At 41.1% G+C, this 21,355-nt stretch overlaps 2 non-coding genes across 2 annotated transcripts; both read left to right on the top strand.

The window, feature by feature from the left end:
• Window positions 1–3,235: 3,235 nt before the first annotated feature.
• On the top strand, window positions 3,236–3,342 carry LOC141597926 (small nucleolar RNA R71). The gene has a single exon (XR_012523135.1). It is a non-coding gene; the product is annotated as a small nucleolar RNA R71 (small nucleolar RNA).
• A 13,104-nt stretch (window positions 3,343–16,446) lies between these two features.
• LOC141597863 (small nucleolar RNA R71) lies at window positions 16,447–16,551 on the top strand. Its single transcript, XR_012523075.1, has one exon. It is a non-coding gene; the product is annotated as a small nucleolar RNA R71 (small nucleolar RNA).
• Window positions 16,552–21,355: the final 4,804 nt, after the last annotated feature.

The following is a 21,355-nucleotide window of genomic DNA, read 5'->3' as shown; positions in this document are numbered from 1 at the left end:
AATTAAAGTCGAAAAATCGACCAACAATGGATATACAAACCCTAAATTCGACTTTCACCTCATAAAATTCCAAATAGTCGAAATTAAAATGCAAAGAAGGTGAAGGAAACACTTACATGATGATAAGAATCCTACAATATGCAATTAATCTTCGAAAATCAAGCAAAAACAAGCGATTTTCGAGCTCAAAACCGCAAACCCTAACCCTCTTTGAAAACCGTGAAAATCAACATAAATTAAGGGGAAAATAAGGGGCTTTTGAAGATCAATTAGAAAACAAGAGATTGTAGGTGACGGATTTCGAGATTGGGTAAGAATATATGGGACTTGGGGAAGAAATTGATCGCACAAAGGGAAGTGTTAGACGAAATTTAGGGACAAAATGAATTAGAAAAGGAAATAAAGAGTTTAAGTTATAAAAACTCCCGTGTGCTGTTCATTTCACTCGATCGAGTGGTTTTAAACCCCTCGATTGAGCACTGTTGATGCTTCAACTGCTTGGTCGAGTAGAATTTTACTCGATCGACTGGTTCCCTTTATTGCTTTGCTCGATCGACTGGTTAAAGCGCTCGAACGACCGACTTTTCACTCGATCGAGTACAAAAAGTACTCAATCGAGGACTTTTCTCGCGTAAGCTTTTGAATTTCGTCTTTTCTTCCTCGGAATGCGTAAAACTTCCCCAAACCTGCATAAAAACACATGCAAAAATTTCCAAAATACCAAATACGGATAAGCACAGTCTATAGTCTTACGTTTATGCTAAAAACTGTCTAAAACTAATTGTCCTAATTAAAACGCAATAAAACAAATTCAAAAGAAATTCAAAAATTATCTATTACAAAGTGTTACACGGGGCATTTCCCCGTTTAATTCCCATCAAATTTCAGTAGCCCCTTGGTGGGTTTCTGACTGCAGGACGTCACCTCAGCAACATTGACTGTCCTCTTCAACTTCCATGAGCATGAGTAATCACTTGAAACGGTAGGAGGGGAGTAGTTCACATCCACATAAGCATGAACCTTCCTCGTCCTTGCTCCTTTATCACCAGCTTTAGCGTCAACATCTCCAGTTTGATTGATAATGATTGCACCATGTCCTTTGACAGCTTCCCCTTTGCTTTCATCTCGTACCTACAAAGAAGGAAAACAGACGAACTTTCCTCCTTTTTGCTCTCAGTCTGAGGCGGAGGGTTAACAATAGCGGCACAATTCTCCAAATTTTCATTTGGAGTGTCAATACTAGGATCAATAGAAGAGAGAGCATTGCAAGGCTGGGCTTGCATGGGAGCTCTCCGGAATTTAGACTGATGAAAAATCAGCTCCTCGTCCCCTACCTGAAAGGTCAAAGTCTTCCCCCCGACGTCTATTACTGCACGGGCAGTGGACAAAAATGGTCGCCCTAAAATAATAGGGGTGTATGCATCTTCGGGGATGTCTAAGACAACAAAATCGACGGGAATAAAGAACTTCCCGATCTGAACAGGTACGTCTTCTACTACACCTAGTGGCCGTGATAAACTGCGGTCGGCCATCTGAACAGTCATGTTGGTACAACTCAGCTTTGTCAAACCAAATCTCTTGGCCAGAGACAAAGGTAAGACACTCACGCTAGCGCCTAAATCGCATAACGCGTTATCAATCAAATGCATACCGATATGACACGGAATTGAAAAACTACCCGGGTCTGATTGCTTAGGGGGTAACTTATTTTGAAATAGGGCTGACCCCACCTCAGTCAAAGCTACGGTCTCACTGTCATTAATAGTCCTCTTACGCGCTAAAATTTCTTTCATAAACTTTAAATAAGAGGGAACCTTAGTCAGCAATTCAGTGAACGACACGGTGACTTCCAAGCTCTTCAAAAGTTCGACAAATTTGCCGAATTGTTGATTAGCTTTAGTATTTTGCAGCCGCCTCGGGAAGGGAACCGTGATAGGTATCTCAAGTCCCTTGTTTCTCGCTTCCAATGTATCTTCCGGTGCAAGTTCTGTATCCTTTGGACGCTTCTTACCTCTCGAACGAGGTCTTTCCGGTGATTTCTCGCTTAAACGAGCACTAGCAGGCTCTCGAATAATCTTCCCGTCATAAATACTATTCGATCGACCAATTTGCTCACTCGATCGAGCAGTTTCTTCATCAATGTCATTCGATCGAGTACAATTTCCACTCGATCGACCAACTCCACTTTCTGCTTCACTCGATCGAGTAGATAAACTACTCGATCGACCAACCTGTTCTTCCTGTTCACTCGATCGAGTGGAAAAACCACTCGATCGAGGGCTTTCATCTTCAGTTCTACTCGATCGAACACCAGATTTCAGTCGATCGAGCAACTGCTTTGTCGTGAGCCCTTTTTTCTCGACAGTACACTGTTCACCATCAGTTGCAGACTTCCCCGGGTCTGATTTCGACACTTCCGGTCCCTCATAATAAAGACCGCTTCTCCATTCTATTAGATGTACCGTCTCATTTTATTCTTCTCGTTTTGAGTCGGTAAATGACCCTGCTTTCTTGAGGATTGATTTGCGGCCAGTTGGGCAACTTGAGTTTCAAGTGCCTTAATAGACGCGTCTTTCTGTTGATTTTGTTGATCACTCAGCTGCAACTGCTTTGTAATGGATTGCAACATAGACTTTATCTCTCCTATTTCACTCACCCCACCGGAAGATGAGGCACCATGGTTAGGAGGATTGAAAGAAGGAGGCTTCTGAAAGCCTTGTTGATTCTTGTGTGGAGGAATATACGGCTGCTGTTGGTTCGGAGGAGCAGTGGGATTGAGCACATTCTGACTACTCCACCTCAAATTGGGATGGACGTTCGGCTCGAAATAAGTGTTGTTCTGCCTGTAATGTTGAAAGGCAGCACAAGACTCATTGGAGTTGGGACAATGATCTGAGACATGTCCCTCTCCTCCACATCTTCTACAGATGAAAGGACCGTCGACACAAAGATTCACCCGATACATCCCTCCTTTGGAAGCTCCTCCCAACTCATATTTATCAAATCTTGCGGTGAGAGCTTCAAGTGCGGCTCTGAAGAAGATTCAAAGACTCTTCTTTGATTGCCTCTGGAGTTCCCATATTCAGCTTTATGGGTGGCCAAATCATCAATGATCTTCCACCCCTTAGTCTCTCCCATGTTCTCAGCAAATCGGCCATTGGCAGCAGCATCCAAAATAGCTCTCTGATCGTCGTACAACCCATTATAGAATTGATTGCATAGACTCCACTTTTCGAACCCATGGTGCGGAATGGTTCGCACCAGCTTCTTGAAACGGACCCATGCTTCATGAAAGTTCTCATCAGGCCCCTGTTTAAAGCTCGTGATCTGAGCTCTAATGGCAATAGTCTTCAATGCAGAAAAGTACTTCTTATAAAATGCTAAAGCCAGTGAATTCCAGTCAGTTATCCCGTGAGCAGCCCGGTCCAAATCCCTATACCACTCCCTTGCAGCATCGCGGAGTGAGAAAATAAACACGGTTTCTTTTATCTGATCCGGGGTCACGCCAGTTGGTGGGGGTATGGAGCAGCAATAATCGATAAAGGTCTCCATGTGCTTAGCTGCATCTTCATTTGCAGCTCCCCCGAACTGGTTCCTTTCAACCAAGTTGATATAAGAAGGCTTCGGTTCGAATTTTCTTGCCTCCCCTGGTAGTACAAATCCCTTATAGAGATTCGCAGCTGTCGGCTCAGAGTGACTAGCAATAGTTGCTTCTTCAGCCATTTCTAGAAAATATGGAGAAGTGACTGTTTCAGCTGATGAATTGGAAACTGGAGATGAAGGTGGATCTTCCTCGAACAGCTCGTTCTCGTAAAAGCTTGACAGAGTACTCAGCTCTTCCTCTGTCGGTAATACCCTTTGTGATCGTCTCAACTCGCGCAAAGATTTCTCAAGCTCAGGATTATAAGGCAATAATTCACCACCCTGTGACCTGCGCATAAGAAGAAACTACAAATAGGATATAAGAATAGTCTAAGGAACGGATGTCCCTTAAACTGAAAAGAAAGACTAAAAATAAACAACTAATAATGTAACAATTGCCTCCCCGGCAACGGCGCCAAAATTTGACACGGCTATCGCAACCCTATCAAAGATAAAACCTAACGGTCTCAACTAAAATGTAGCAGAGGCAGTCGAGTATCGAATCCACAGGGAGGTAATGTAATTAACAGTTGCCTAATTCTAGTCCTAAAGTAACAATGGGGGGTTTTGTTGAATTGATTTCTAAACTACGAGATTTAAAGGAAAAGGAAATAAAAACAAAAGCAATAAGGGCAGAAAATCGGTTTAAACTATCAAGAAGAGAGGGACATGTCGGGATTTCGGTTCACTATGGTAGTCCAATAACTCAGCTGTAAATGACTCAGATGAACTAATGTGAGACGGATGTTGAAAGGTCCTTTCGGTCCACTTTCTATCCTAAAATACCACTAACTTAACTTTCGTCCTCATTAGGGTAGTCTACTGTTCATAGCAGGCCTATTTAGTTCAATCTTTCGATCCAGGATTAATTTTAGCCAGATTAAAGGGTGACATAGAAGCGTGCACTCAACTAAGTCGAATAAATATAGTTAAATTGCTATGGTGACAGGGTCTCACAATTAATTCATCTAATTCATTTACTACGTCGTCATATTTCTACCGCAGATTACCTAATCCCAACATGAAAGGGATTTAGTTACTCATATCGCTAATTAAACTAACAGCAATTAAAATTCCAGCAGAAAACATAATGAAATAACAATAGATTGCAATAAGGAAGATTAGGGCAAGACGTAAATGCAACGAAACAAGTAATAAAAGCAAACAAATGATTAATTATTATTAAAGGGAGAGAAGGAATTACAATCCAAGCGAATTCGGCGTAAAGAACACAAATTCCAAGTGAAACAATCCCGAAAATAAAGTAACAGTAGAGAAGGATGAAGTACGTGATAATGTTAACAGTAGAGTGTTTTCTAATATCAAAGATGATCCTAATTAACCTAGTAAAGCGTGCTTAAATAGCAAAAGAAAATAAGTTTAACGAAAATAAACAACTCACGGGCTGTTTAAAGCCCAAAACCAACGAAACCACTCGATCGAGTGGATTAAAACCACTCGATCGACCAACTCTTCAGCAATTTCTACTCGATCGAGTAACAGGTCTTTGTGCAGCTTAAGGCTCGAGTGAAAAACCACTCGATCGACCATCAGAGGACGTGAAAACCACTCGATCGAGTGGTAAAACTCCTCGATCGAGTACTTCATCTTCATTTCAGCTCAAGTCCGCGTCTAAGTGCCTCGTATTGCGTGCCACGACGCTTCCAAACACAGTATCTCACTCAGGAAAATCCCGTCTCCTCTAAATGCATGCAAAAAGGACGAAAAGGGTACGATTCCACTACTTTCGCGTTCATTTCTACAAAATGGGCAAAACGAACCAAAGTAGCCAATTCGGGGCAAAATACCATAAAAACAATATGAAAATGCATAGAAATACGTGCTGAAATAGGCTAAAAAGACTATACATTAGGCACGTATCACTGTTCCAACGTCACACCTGGGAATAGACATTTTTTCTTTGTTGAATCTGGTGAGGAATGTCCTAAGAGTTTCATCAGGCTTCTGTGTAATCCTGTAAAGATCACTGGATCGCTTGTCCAACTCCCTGCTACTCGCAAACTGCTGGTTGAAGTTGTTGATTGGGTTGGCAAAACAATGGATGCTCCCAGTTGGCAGGTTGATGTACCATTGTAAAGCAGGTCCGGTCAGGGTTGTTCCAAATCTCTTACACATACAAACTTGCCTGAACTCACTGGGAATGGATGCAGCTAACATTTTCTATTTGTTGAGGGCCACATGATTCTTTGGATCCGTAGTTCCATCATAGATTTTCATAGACGGGTCCACAAACTTTTTTGGCAAGTCCACTTTTGCTATTTCGTCTATGAAAGGCGAATCAGCATAGCTGTCAGGGGCAGCCTCTTCTAAACTGGCAGGTACTCCAGGTATCTTCTTGAATTTTTCATTTAGCTTCTTGATTTCCTCGACCACTGCCATCATGATGGCTGCTGCAGATTCATCAGGTTTTTCATTGTCATTTTTTGGCTCACCATCGTCATCAGCATTGCGAACTTAGAACCACTTGGGCTTCCAAAACTCGAAAAATCAATGTTTTTGATAATCGATGCAAATGGTGTTCCTGGCTGGAATCTGGAGCCTGCTCCCTGGGTTTTCTCCAATTGTTGTTTCAGAGCTGACTCAGATTCTCCTAACTGAAGGATTTCAGCCTCGGTTTGGGCTACTTTTTCTTTCAAGCTTTCCGACTCAGCTATTTGTTGGAGGGTTGCGTTCAATTGTTCTTCAATGGTAGGCTGGGACATTTTTGTAGGTTATTTGGATTTTTATAAGATGAGAAAAAAGATTTAAAGAGCTATATGCCCCACGGTGGGCGCCAATTATTTTGTATGGATTTTGCGCAAGGCGAAATCAGGTCAGGATAGGTCTAGGCAGGGTTAACTAGCTCTGATTGGTCTGTGGGTCAGGTTGACAGGGTATTGCAAGAAATTTAAAGTATGATAAAAGAACAAAAATAAGACAAGAGCTTTTGTACGTGAAAAACCCTTAAATGGGAAAAAACCACGGGCACCAAGCCAGGAGAGGATTTCAATATTTTATAGAATATTTAGCACAATTGATCGTAATAAGCTCAAGTGTTATAAGAGAATGTTGTATGCTTTGAATATGTCTTCTTCTCCTTAGAATGATTTCCAAATGCTTCTTATATAGTGATATGCTGAACGGCTGGTTTATCTCACCATAAATGCCAAATATCTTGTCTTAATTACCCGTAATAATACCCATTATTACGCCCTTAATTGCTGCCTTAATTATGGAATCTTCCCAATTAATGCTGCGCGTATATTCTTCTTAGAATATGATTTCCTGGTCTAATATCGTCCTGATATTTTGACTATCGTCCTCTCCATGGCCTGACGCCTATTTTCATGTGTCCTGGTAGCTTGACATCCTGACACCCTGACAGTCAGGTCAAGGTAAGATATTGATTAGGGATATCTACGGATTTCCAGGCCCAACACCTATAAATAGGAAAGTCGACATGAGGTTTTAGGAACACATCATACATTACTTTTCCATTACTTGCTGTTGAATCCTGCTTTTCTCTCTATTTCTGGATCCTAATATGTAATTCTCTCTTTATTCTCTTTAATTTGCGATGTTATTTATTTCTTCAATTTTCGCTCTTGTTTTCATTGTTATGCATAGCTAATTTCTTGAATGCTAGGATTAGGGGAGTCATAGTTGTATAGCAATGATGCGATAGTTGGTTTAAGAGATTTAATATGAGAATTGCTTCATTAACAATTTAATTATAATCGTTTAGTTGAATGCATTCTTCTAAATCCGTTAATTTGGTTAAGTTTAGACCTAGATCGGAAGATTGGAATGAATAGACCTGTTATGAGTAATAGACTACCCTAGTAAGGGCGGAAGCTAAGCTAGTTGTATTTTAGGGCGGATAGCGGACCGGAAGGACCTTTCCTTTACCCTTCTCACATTAGATCGACTGACCTACCTTCAGCTTATTTGTGCATCTATCATGATAACCCGACATCCTGGCATTTTTCTCTCTATTTGATTTCTCTCTTCTTTCATCCCTTGCCTTGCCTTCATTAATTTAGTAACAAAACTCAAACCCCCAAATTGTGACCGTAGATAGACTGAATTGACAAGTAGATAGTGACCGCCTCCTTGTGGAGATCGAACCTACTTACTGATGACTTCTGTTAGTAGTACTTAGGTATTTATTTTTGGTACCTAACAACGGTATCAATAATCACCTTTGGTTCCTTATACCATGACGGTTTATTTCGTGACTCGGTGATATTATTTGGTTAATTACATTTTAAAGGGTATTTTAACACTCTTCTCTTCATTCTAACAGCTGTTCTTCTTTTATTTGTATTTTTAACATATTAGTCATAAATCAAGATCATTCTTGGTTCCCCATACCATGTCGGTTTAATCCGAGCACTGACAGGCTAGTCGTGTATCTACCAAAAATAACCAACTGGCACTAACTAATATAGCTAGGGAAGTCGGGTCGATCTCCACAGGGAGGCAAGATATCTGTTAAGGTCTATCTATTTAGGTCACTAAATAGGGTTTTGAATTTGATTTCTAAACTAATAAAAACTTAAAGGAAAGAGCGATAAAGAGAGAGCAATAAAAGATAGAAATTATAATAAAGATGATCAAATGAGAGAGAACATGTCAGGATTTCGGTTCACCATGGTAGTCCAGCGACTTAACTGCAAATAGCCTAGATGATCTACTGTGAGAAGGGCATGAGAAAGGTCCTTCCGGTCCGCTATCCACCCTATAATTCCACTAACTTAACTTCCATCCTCATTAGGGTAGTCTACTGTTCATAGCAGGTCTATTTATTCCAATCTTCCGATCCAGGAGTAAATTTAACCAGATTAAAAGTAACTTAGAAGCGTGCACTCAACTAAGTCGGTATTATAGTTAAATTGCCATGGGTACAGATTCTCACAAGTAAACAACCTAGTCTATTCGCTACATCGTCACAATCCTACCATGGATTCCCTAATCCCAACATGAAAGGATTTAGCTGCTCATATTACTAATGTTGTCAATAATAATAATGATGAATAAACTAATGAAAGACATGATGAAATAACAGTAATTAAGCATAAATGAAATTAGGGCAGAATAATTAAGACAATAAAACAAGCATTAAAGTAAGGAAATAATGAGATTAAGATTAAAAGGTGAAGAGAGATTACAATCTCAAGCGATTCCGGCGTAAAGATCAAATCCACTAAGCAAAAGATTAAGGAGAAGAGAGTTTACATTAGAAAGTATTAGAGAGAAATTAAGAGAGTAAAGTGACGTTCTTAAGATGAGTAAAACGTAATTAATAACCTAACTATGAAAGCTTAAATAGAAAAACAAAGTTTATCACGAAATAAGTCCAACACGGGTTAATTAAGCCCGTGTAAAATCAAAACCTCTCGATCGAGCAGTATAAAACCACTCAATCGATGACTTCAAAGGCTAAACCTCTTGATCGAGTAAAAAGATCACTCAATCAAGGAAACCCTCTAAGCAGCATTTCGATTGAGTACAATAAAGCACTCGATCGACCTCTTCAACTTCCCAAACCACTCGATCGAACAAATAAACCCATCGATCGAGTGTTCTTCCTCCAAGCCATCTTCCAAATCGTGTTTGACTGCTCCGTTGACTACCCTTAACGCATCCCAATGCATAACTCTCGCTCTAGCATTCCCGTCTCCTCAAAATGCTTGCAAAACAGGATGAAAAGAGCACGGTTTCACCACTTTCAGGTTCATTTCTGCAATTCAGACAAAACAAACTAAAGTAGCCAATTCAGGGCATATTGCAATACATAACGGTATAAAAATGGATAGAAATACGTGCAAAATAAGACTAAAAAGGGTATATAAAATTCACATATCAAATCTCCTCAAACAGAACCTTTACCCGTCCTCGAGTAAACTAAATGAAAACTAATGGAGCGGAAATGAAAACTCAGAGCTAGTTATAACTTTTCTACTTGAACCAATTTAATGCAACAGAAATCAACAGGCTACAGCTACAGTAGTCAATACGCAAACGAGTTATACGATGTCCATAAATAAAGCTGACCTATCGACCTTGCAAGACCAACAAATTCGGACTCTCACGTGGTCACTCTTCTCTCATGAAGCAAAGGGTGAATTATATATGTATAAGAGAGAAAGAGAAACAGACACTCACCTAAACTGCGACCTACATAACATGCATGCAACAAAGATGATAGACGATTTAAGTACTATGCACACATTCCAACCAACAATGTCCGTCACAGCCGAGGGCTTACAAATAGTATAGGAATAATGAGGTTCAGGTGAGATAAAGCAAAATAAATTATGGAAATGTGGAGGTAAAAGCGCCAAGCTATTTCCTAAACAGGACCATATGAAACCATCCGAATCTCAACTGACTGAAAATAAAGCACAAGTGCCCTTCATTTGGCACACAGCTCACTAACCAAATACACTATCTCCTCAAAAATAAATGGATAAGAACAGAGGAGTGAAACGGTCACAAAATTACCTTTTTTAAAACGGTCTCAATTAATCAAACAACACAACACAAATCAAATTTTTTCTTTTTTTTCTTCTTCTCTACCTTACGTGAATTCCAACTCTTTTTCATTTTTTTCTTTTTCTTTTTTTCTTTCATTCACGTTTTTCTCTTTTTTTTTTTCTTTTTCATGTTTTTTTTTCTCATTCCTCTACCAACTCCACACAATAGAGACGAGCCAAACTCGTAATGGATCAACGTACCACAAAAGACACTAAACTAGCTTGACTGGACAGGCTTAGTTTGGATGTAGCTAATGAGTAAAAAAGGCTAAATTTGGCTTAAGTGGAGCTAAATGGGTGAAAAATGTAAGAAAGGGAAATTTGCAAGCATCTCCCTGCATGTGACACCGACCACAAACCCGAATGTATGGAATTGACAAGAAATCGAATGTCATAAATGTGCAAAAAGATGAACATGCTATGCAAGGAGTACTACTCTCAATTCCTATGTAAACCGGTCATGAATGTCACCAGTTATATGACTCTAAATCTCAGAAATTATAGAGTAGGTTGCCAATTTATCAGGTTAAGTCTACACGGTCAGCTTAATTTGAACAAAAACTCGTAGATTATGCGTAAGACTCAGCTAATAACTTTCAATAAAAGTGCAAGGCTCAAGTAAAAATGACAAGTTAAAGTGCAATATCATCACGGAAATCAACCGTTCCGACTCAACCTATATGCAAAATGAAACGTTAATATTTTTTTTTATTTTATGAATTTTCTAATTTTTTGGGATTTTTATGATTTTTAAAATAAATTAAAACAATGCAAGCAGAAAAATAGAAACGTGAATGCAAAACAAATGCAAATGCAGACTCTAATTTTTTTGGATTTTTATGATTTTTAAAATAAATTAAAACAATGCAAGCAGAAAAATAGAAACGTGAATGCAAAACAAATGCAAATGTAGACTCAAAGGATGCATTACCCTCCCCAAACCAAAACGGACAACGCCCTCGTTGTCCTCCAGCATACACCAGCAGATATATATAGGGGAACAGGAAAATATAACCAATAAATGAATGAAAAACAATAAATAAAAAGAAGACAAAAGAAATAAAAAAACAAGAATGTACATACAAAACACGAACTTTCCCAAACCAGCCTGAAAACTGGGGAAGTGAGTACACCAGTAGCTACTCGTCAGCCTCGTCCGTCACGTCCTCCACCGTGTAGTCCGGGTCCACCTGCTTCTCTCTCCTCCTCGCCTCCTCAGCCTGAGTACGCGCCTCCGCCTCAGCTTTGCCCTCCTCCTCGTCAGTGGTTGGCTTTGGGTACCCCTCCGCTGGGTACAGGTAAAAGGACGGGTGTGACCAACCCTCAGAAACTGGACGTCGTCGCCTCATGTGATACTCGTATAGAGGGAATAAAGTAAGAGCTATATCCCGCTCCATACGAGCCTGCCTGCTAAGAAGCTCAAGCAACAAACTGTCACGGCGCCCTTGGTCAAGGACCGCGGACACCTCAAAGGGTGGAGGAGGTACAAAATTAGATGGGTAAACCGGCTGTGTCTGGTCGAGTGCAGGAGTAGGAGTAGGAGTAGGAGTAGGGATCGGGGTAGGAATGGCCGTGGAAGTCTGGCCACCCATAGAAGGTGTGGATCCCTCTCCGGTCTCAGGTCTCCTCTACTTCTTAGAAGCGGACATGGTGGGAGGTGGTTGAAGCGGTAGGTGGTACATGGGTAATGGTGGAGGTAACCTACCCCTAACAGTGGGCAGGGGAACGAGACGAGGTAGAGTGGTGCAAGGAAGGGTCTCAGACAAGGAACCAGAAATCTTCCAAGTCTGGTGGTCGGAAGCAAGCCAAAACATGGACAACATAGCAGGAATGCCGAGGTACCTATCAGTGTCTAGATACGATAAGTCACGAGGGAAGACGCGGAAGAGAGAACGAGCAAGAAAAGTGGCTATGCCACCGCAGGCGATGGTGCCCGTGGTCTTCTCCCTCACAGTGTGAAAGTACTGGGCGGTCAGGTAGGCAATGTTAAGGACAATGGGTCCCTCACGGTCAATGTTCAGATACCCGCCCAGAATAGAAAGCTCAATGTTATTCAGATTGTTTGGTTCTTTACGGCCAAAAATAGTACTACCCATCAGACGCAGGAAGTATCGGGCAGGGGGAAGGTGGACCTGAGCGAGCTTGCGCTCCTCGTAAGTAGTCTGTGCCAAGGTCCTCCACAACATGCAAATCACCTTCCTAGGGGCATCAATAGGACCCGTAAAAGAAAGTCCTAGCCTAGTACCAAACTCCTCTAAACTCAAATAAAAAGTCTAGTTTAATAACCGGAAAGACACGGAAGCGTAAGTGGGGTCAGTGTCGTGTGCCCCAGAAGAGAAGGTAAAGGAGCTGAAAAACTCGAGGGTCAGCTCCTTGTAGGTCAAGGAACTCATGGTCACTAGGCCAGACATCCTCGTACCCCTCAAAATCTCACAAACTGGCTCGTAAATACCAAGTCTATCAAGTGACTGACGGCACAAAAACTTTGTAGACAAAAAATCACAGCTAGCTAAATCAAAGAATCGAGTGCGATGAATAGCATTTACAAAAATTACCTCGGGATAGTCGGGGTGCCAGTCGAGTGAGTCGTTCTCTCGGATGGTGACGCGGCCAGCAGAGCGGCCAGCAGTAGGAATAGCTCGTGCGCGACTCCGGCCTCTAGTACCTGAAATAGAAGCCTGTCCTCTGACAGAGCGAGGTACTAAGGTCGCCCGTGCAACAGGATGACCGGGTGACCACGCAACGAGGGTGGTCACGATGACGACGTGCTAGATGTGGGGGCGCAATAGTGGAAGCAAAGAAAACCGACACGAAGAAGAGCTAGCAGCAGAACTAGCTAAAACAGAGGCTGAAACGGAAGTGGAAGTGGGAGCGGAGCTAGCAGCAGAACTAGCAGCAGTAACAACAGTACCAGCAGTAGTAACAAGTAACACGGGTGTAGTAGCAGCGGTACTAACAGGTGTGGTGACGGTGGTGGCAGCAGGGACCACCATCTCAGCAGAGGACGGAACTACAGTCAAACTAGACGAAGGCATAGAACTACTGTCCATCCTAATCAAGTAAGCAAGGGGAAACGATAATCAATTAATCAATTAAACATAAAACCCCCAAAACAGTCAAAATTTTCGACTTCAAGCATTAACCCTAAACCCTATTACTTCATAAACTCGAAATAAATCAATTAAACAACAATAAAGTAAAGGGAAAACTTGCTTGATCAATAAACCCACAAGATAAGCAAGAAAATCGACTAAAAATGATGCAAATGGCGATTTTTCAACCGAAAATCGCAAACCCTAAATACCCAAATTGACCGTGAAAAAGAACAAATTTGAAGGGAAAATTAGAAGGCAAATGTCGATTTAATAGCAAGGAACAAATTGTGGGTGGTGGATTTGGTGTTGGGCAAAAGTTATGGAGGTTTTGGAGGATTTGTCGTGCAAAGGAAGGGCAAAAATGAAGAACAAAATAAAATGAAAGAAGAAAATAGAAGTTTAAAGGAATACTTCCTGCGTGCGATTATCAGTTTCACTCGATCGAGCGTTTTAAAACAACTCGATCGAGAAGTCCTGTCTTCAATTCACTCGATCGACTAAAAATCTATTCGATCGAGAACTCCTTATTTTTGCCATTTCGATCGAGGAACTGGAAACTGCTCGATCGAACCCTTTTCCTGTGCATTCCACTCGATCGAGTACAAAGCGTACTCGATCGAGTGCTTTTCTTCGTGTAATTCATCACAATGCGTCATTATTTCCCCAAACCTGCATAAAAACACTCGCAAACATATCCCGAACATACCAAATCACAAAAATAACAGTCTATAGTCTTTCTAACTACGCTAAAAATAGTCTAAATTCTAACAGTCTTAAAAATGCAATAAAGAAAATCAACGAAAATTTAAAATTAATTTTTACAATTTGTTACAACGGGGCATTCCCCGCTCAATTCCCAAAACAATTCAGTAGCCCAGCGGAGGGCTTCTGACTGGAGGAGGTCCCTTCAGCGTCCTTGACCGTCCTCTTTGTTCCCCACGAGCTTGAATTTGAACCAGTAGGGGGAGAATAGTTAACATCCACGTATGCACGAACTTTCCTCATCCCTTTATCTTTCCCATCAGCTTTGACGTTAGGATCCCCATTTTGATTGTCTTAAATTGCACTATGACCTTTGACAACTCCTGTATCCAATCCATCTGTACCTGTAGCTAGGAAAACAGATGAATGTTCCTCCTTTTCGCTCTCAATCTGAGGCGGAGAGGTTACAATTGCAGCACAAAAATCCAAATTTTCATCTGGAGTGTCAATGGAGGAAAGGGTATTCCAAGGTTGAGCTTGCATGGGAGCCCTACGACACTTAGATTGATGGAAAATTAATTCCTCATCTCCTACCTGAAACGTGAGTGTCTTACCCTCGACATCTATCACTGCGCGAGCAGTGAATAAAAATGGTCTCCCTAAAATAATAGGGGTGTGAGTGTCCGCGGGTAGGTCAAGCACTACAAAGTCAACGGGAATAAAGAATCTCTTGACTTTGACAGGTATGTCCTATATTACTCCTAACGGGCGTGATATACTATGATCGGCCATCTGTACGGTCATGTTTGTGCAATTAAATTTAGTCAAACCAAGTCTCTTTGCGAGAGACAAAGGTAAGACACTCACGCTAGCACCAAGATCGCATAGCGCGTTATCAATCAAATGGGTACCTATGTGACATGGAATTGAGAAACTACCCAGGTCTTACTGTTTAGGTGGCAACTTATTTTGAACTAGGGCAGTCCCTACCTCAGTTAAAGCTACCGTCTAATGATCGTTGATATACCTCTTACGTGACAAAATTTCCTTCATAAACTTTAAATAAGAGGGTACCTGTGTCAGTAACTCGGCGAATGGAACAGTGACCTGTAAGCTTTTCAGGAGCTCGGCAAATTTACCGAACTGTTGATTGGCTTTCATGCTCTTTAATCGCCTTGGGAAGGGCACAGTAATAGGAATCTCGAGCCCTTTGTTTCTCTCTTCCAACGTCTCAGCAGGTTCAAGCTCTCTGTCAGTCGATCGAGACTTTTTACCTCTCGATCGAGTCTTTCCAGGTGAAATTTCACTCGATCGAGCAATAGTAGCCTCTCGATCGAGTTCCTCAATAAGCACAGTGTTCGATCTAGGTAAATTTTCACTCGATCGAATAGTTTCTTCATTATTTTCACTCGATCGAGTGATTTGCACCTCTCGATCGATCCCTTGATTATCCAGTTCACTCGATCGAGTAGAATTTGCCTTCGATCGAGTGATTTCAGCTTCTTTTATACTCGATCGACCCCCTGAAACTAGTCGATCGAGTATATTCTTCGTGGTAAGAATATTTTTAGCGACAATTGACTGTTCATCAGCATTTATGGCCTTCCCCGGGTCTGATATGTCATCTAAAGTTGACAATTTTGGTCCTTCATATGAACGACCACTTCTCAAATTAATCAAGTTTACCGTCTCGTGTGGATTCTTCTCATATTGGGACGACAAATGACTCGGTTTCCTCGTGGTCTGGTTGGCGGCGAGTTGAGAAACTTGAGTTTCAAGTGACTTGATGGATGCTTCTTTCTGTTGGTCACTTAGTTGCCATTGCTTTGTCAATGACTGAAGCATTGTCTTTAACTCAGCTAGCTCACTTATCCCACTTGAAGATGATGCTCCTTGATTCGGTGGAGGAAAAGAAGGAGGCTTTTGGAAGCCTTGTTGAGCCTTGTGAGGAGGGATATATGGCAGCTGCTGCTGCGGTGGAGGAGTGGGATTAAGAACATTTTGACTTGACCACCTCAAATTAGGATGGACTGCCCCTTGATTGTTACAATAAGAACCTCCCCCTTGCCTATATTGCTGAAAGGCAAGGACCTGTTCTTTTTCAGTAAGACAGTCAATAGCGGTATGACCGTCATCGCTCCCACACCTCTCACGAATGACAGTTTCCTGTCTAGTCAACAGATGAACCGTCTGTTGATCTCCAGCAGATTGCTATTGCAATCTATCAAACCGGGCATTCATGGCTTCTAGCTGAGCCACGGCTGCCTTATCAACCGAATGGACCGTTCAAATACCGTCCCGTGGGTTCCCATCTTCAGCACAATGGGTTGTCATCTCCTCAATAATGCCCCATCCCTTATCATCATCAATATTCTTTTGAAATCTTCCGTTGGATGAGGCATCAAGTATAGCTCTGTGGTCATCGTACAACCCATTGTAGAACTGGTTGTACAAGATCCACTAATCAAAACCATGGTGAGGAAGAGACCTCACCAACTTCTTGAACCGACACCAAGCTTCATAGAAAGTCTCATCAGGTGCCTGCTTGAAACCAGTAATCTTACCCCTCGGCTGATTAGTGCGTTGTGGAGGGAAGTATCTTTTGTAGAAGGCAAGTGCGAGAGTCTCCCAGTTGGTGATACCAGTAGTTATCCGGTCAAGATCAGTCAGCCACTCACGGGCTGAGTCAGTCAGAGAAAAAGGAAAAAGCACTTCCTTTATCTTGTCTTGTGTTAATCCCTTTGTAGCGGGAATAGTAGAGCAATAGTCGGTAAAGACTTCCATATGCTTTCGCGGATCTTAACCCGCCACACCTCGGTATAGATTTCTTTCCACCAAATTTATGTAAGAGGGATGGATATCAATGGTGTTATCGTCCTCAGTCTGGAGATTGAAACCTTTAGGAATAGAGGATGCTTTGGGCTCCGGTGACTTGCAATGTTAGGCATCTTTACTGGCTTGTTGGCAGAAATGAGATTATCTTCTTCTAGAGACTGGTCTTCTGCAAATAAAAAGTGTTGTAGCTCGGGCTTGAAAGTATTCAAGTCTTCCTTTCGAAGTTCTCTTTGCAGACGGAGTCTATGCCGAAACAGTCTTTCTGGCTCAGAATCAGCTGGAAATAACTCCGACCTGTTTGACCTGGGCATACACAACACTGAAAGAGATAAATGAGAACTGTCTAAAGGAATAAAAATTACCTGAGACGGATAAAAACAAACGAAAACAAGAACAGATAGGGCTATTGCCTCCCCGGCAATGGCGCCAAAATTTGACAGGCTAGTCGTGTACCTACCAAAAATAACCAACTGGCACTAATTAATATAGCTAGGGAAGTCGGGTCGATCTCCACATGGAGGCAAGATATCTGTCAAGGTCCGTCTATTTAGGTCACTAAATGGGGTTTTGAATTTGATTTCTAAACTAATAAAAGCTTAAAGGAAAGAGCGATAAAGAGAGAGCAATAAAAGATAGAAATTATAATAAAGATGATCAAATGAGAGAGAACATGTCAGGATTTTGGTTCACCATGGTAGTCCAGCGACTTAACTACAAATAACCTAGATGATCTACTGTGAGAAGGGCATGGGAATGGTCCTTCCGGTCCGCAATCCACCCTAGAATTCCACTAACTTAACTTTCGTCCTCATTAGGGTAGTCTACTATTCATAGCAGGTCTATTTAGTTCAATCTTCCGATCCAAGAGTAAATTTAACCATATTAAAAGTAACTTAGAAGCGTGCACTCAACTAAGTCGATATTATAGTTAAATTGCCATGGGTACAGATTCTCACAAGTAAACAACCTAGTCTATTCGCTACATCGTCACAATCCTACCATGGATTCCCTAATCCCAACATGAAAGGATTTAGCTGCTCATATTACTAATGTTGTCAATAATAATAATGATGAATAAACTAATGAAAGACATGATGAAATAACAGTAATTAAGCATAAACGAAATTAGGGCAGAATAATTAAGACAATAAAACAAGGATAAAGCAAGGAAATAATGAGATTAAGATTAAAAGGAGAAGAGAGATTACAATCTCAAGCGAATCCGGCATAAAGATCAAATCCACTAAGCAAAAGATTAAGGAGAAGAGAGTTTACAGTAGAAAATATTAGAGAGAAGTTAAGAGAGTAAAGTGGCGTTCTTAAGATGAGTAAAACGTAATTATTAACCTAATTATGAAAGCTTAAATAGAAAAACAAAGTTGATCACGAAATAAGTCCAACACGGGTTAATTAAGCCCGCGTAAAATCAAAACCTCTCGATCGAGCAGTATAAAACCACTCGATCGAGGACTTCAAAATCTAAACCTCTCGATCGAGTAAAAAGATCACTCGACCGAGGAAACCCTCTAAGTAGCATTTCGATCGAGTACAATAAAGCACTCGATCGACCTCTTCAACTTCCCAAACCACTCGATCGAATAAATAAACACATCAATCGTGTGTTCTTCCTCCAAGTCAGCTTCCAAATCGTGTTTGACTGCTCCGTTGACCAGCCTTCACGCATCCCAATGCATAACTCTCGCTCTAGCATTCCCATCTCCTCAAAATGCATGCAAAGCAGGACGAAAAGAGTACGGTTTCTCCACTTTCAGGTTCATTTCTGCAATTCAGACAAAACAAACCAAGTAGCCAATTCGGGGCATATTGCAATACATAACGGTATAAAAATGCATAGAGATACGTGCAAAATAAGACTAAAAAGGCTATATAAAATGCACGTATCAAGCACGATGATAAACTTTGAGTAGTTACAAAGGAATGACCTTAACATAATTAGTTCATATCATGCATTTTCATCTTTATTTTCAAATTCATGAGAGTCATAACCATATCATGGATTGTCCTTGGCTAACATAAATGCCATGTCGATTTTTTTCGAGCGCTGTGATGAAACGGTTGAGCAAATACATTTTACATGTTTATTTACAAAACTATTCATGTTAAGCTTGCAAATTCAAACCCGACAACGAGTATCGTCAACATAATGATGAATATTATTCCGAGTCATACTCTACAGTTTAACATAAAAGCGGTCTTAACGACCTTTTCAACAAAAGCGGGTTTCAACACCCTTTTCATAATGGTTTTCATAACCTTTTAAGCAACCAGAAGAGGCCCCTTGGACCGCCGTATGGCTCGCGCCCGAAGGACCTTTATGTTCCCCATTTTTCAAATCTAGGCAGACCATGTTACATCACCCATAGGCTCGCGCCTGAAAAGGCTGTCTGGCACTACTTTTGTTTTATTTTAATACTTGTCTAGGACGATCCTAATTACGGTTAACCCGGATACATGACAGATCAGATTGACGAGTTCATTTTATATTTTATCATTTTCAAGCACATTTTTAGGAAAAATGAATCGTGTTAACCACCGTAAACCTAACTTGGTAAATGGATATTTAATTTCCGCCTTTGCATGCAAATCAACATTTAAATCCAACTCCATATCAATTACTTGATATTTGGATAAACAACCGGCATACCAAATCGCACATGTTAGGTTAAACTTGTGGATGCACATTCAAGCATTAAACCCGTTTTATCAAGTTTTGGACTTAACCAACCAAGATCGACCAATTGAGGCCGCTACTGTAACACCCACATACACCAAGGTGCCTTACCAAGGACCACCCCAACGTATAAAGGTTCTACCATCTCAGTTTTCCGAGGTAAGTAGATCAAATAAACAATAGTAGAACATTTACTAAAAAGCTTTATACTTTACATCATAAAACAGCGTGACAATGGTACAACATAGACAACTTAAAGGACTACTAGTCATGAGTGACGGAGATATCTAATTCGGTAGCGTGATGACTTGATTACCTTCCATGTCCCGCAAGCATCAAGACTAGCCGTACCTGCTAAGCAACTTCTCACCATACCCGAATGGATCACCACAGTTTTGAAAACACAACACGGGGTCAGTTCACTAAATAATAAAGATAAGCAAATGCAACAAGATAAACAACTATTCCACCATCAATCTCCAACTCCCAATCACATCTCATAACCGACTACACACTAAAGTGTGTAGCGCTGCCAAGTTACTGCCGCAACAGATAATCCTCACCGCCAGTGGGAGATCGCAACCTTGCCCACTTAAGCCCCGCTCATCACACGAGCGATAACCCATGTTCATGAATGTGCACATCCCCTCTTGTGGCGGGTTCCACAAAGGGCGAATCAAGGGCGTTAAGCCACTCTCGCAAGTGACTCCACTCAGCCAAGGACGCACATCGCAAACATCATCAAATCAACTCAACTCCAATACTCCATACTCCAATCCACCAACAACAATCAACCAACAATATTAATCATATCAATAAAATCACAACACACATCTTAAATCAATTATATAATCAACTGAGTAGGGAAACTCTACCTCTTTGCTATTCCATGAAAGTGCATCCAACAACTAGCCAAGCAAGACTCCGAGGTGAATCTTACAAGTGGCAACCATATCCTATTACTAGACTACCCCAAAAACCTATTGAAAGATAACGACGAAACATAAACTTACCTTGAGACGCAGACCGAAGTCGGCAACGATGACATCCCAACTCGATGACTCCAAACATGAACTATTCCCTCTTCTTGGGTTAGTGTCTAGTATAATTGAAGGAGTATAAAGGTGGGTGATAGTAGGAGAGAGAGAGAGATTAGGGTTAGAAAGATAAAAGAACCGTAGAAAATTAAATAAGGTTTACGATCTCGTGTTTTATAATAACGTGTCGAGTATAGTCATACTCGGCCCAATAAGCTCTACTCGGACGAGTGTTCCCACTACTTGGCCGAGTAACCTCTACTAGGTCGAGAAAACAGTCACGTAGGTCTCATATCCTTTCCCATATCCCTTGCTACGGGTCTCCCTTAGTCAAATGGTCAGTCAATAGGTCCTTAAACAGAGCGGGTATTACAGTCTTCCCCCCTTAAAAGGAACTCCATCCTCGAAGTTCCTCCCACACCTCCCAACACGACGGACAAGGCACCTAAGGAAATACCTATCGCTCCCACGACGACGAACACCAAATAAGTTTAAGGCGCATATGGCACTAGGTTATAAATATATTTTGACATAATTTTGTCAATCATAGAATCACTATTCTGTTACTGTATACAACCACCAAGTTAATTACGTAACAAAGTTGAGCTTCAAAAGTAAATATTACATAAGTTTATGACAACTTAGAGACTTGAAAGTTAAAACAAAGGTGAAACATAGAAGAAATCTGTCAACTTGTTAGGACTTTTATCGCGATGTTATCTACCCCTCTAAAAAGGAACTTCGTCCCCGAACTTCATTCCACCCGTCGGGCTAAACTCATAAGTGTGTAAAGAATCGACAACATCGAATATA

Source organism: Silene latifolia, chromosome 8, assembly GCF_048544455.1.
Source record: "Silene latifolia isolate original U9 population chromosome 8, ASM4854445v1, whole genome shotgun sequence".
NCBI lineage: Eukaryota > Viridiplantae > Streptophyta > Magnoliopsida > Caryophyllales > Caryophyllaceae > Silene > Silene latifolia.
Note: the sequence above shows the minus strand (reverse complement) of the source record. Positions and strands in the feature narration are given on the sequence as shown.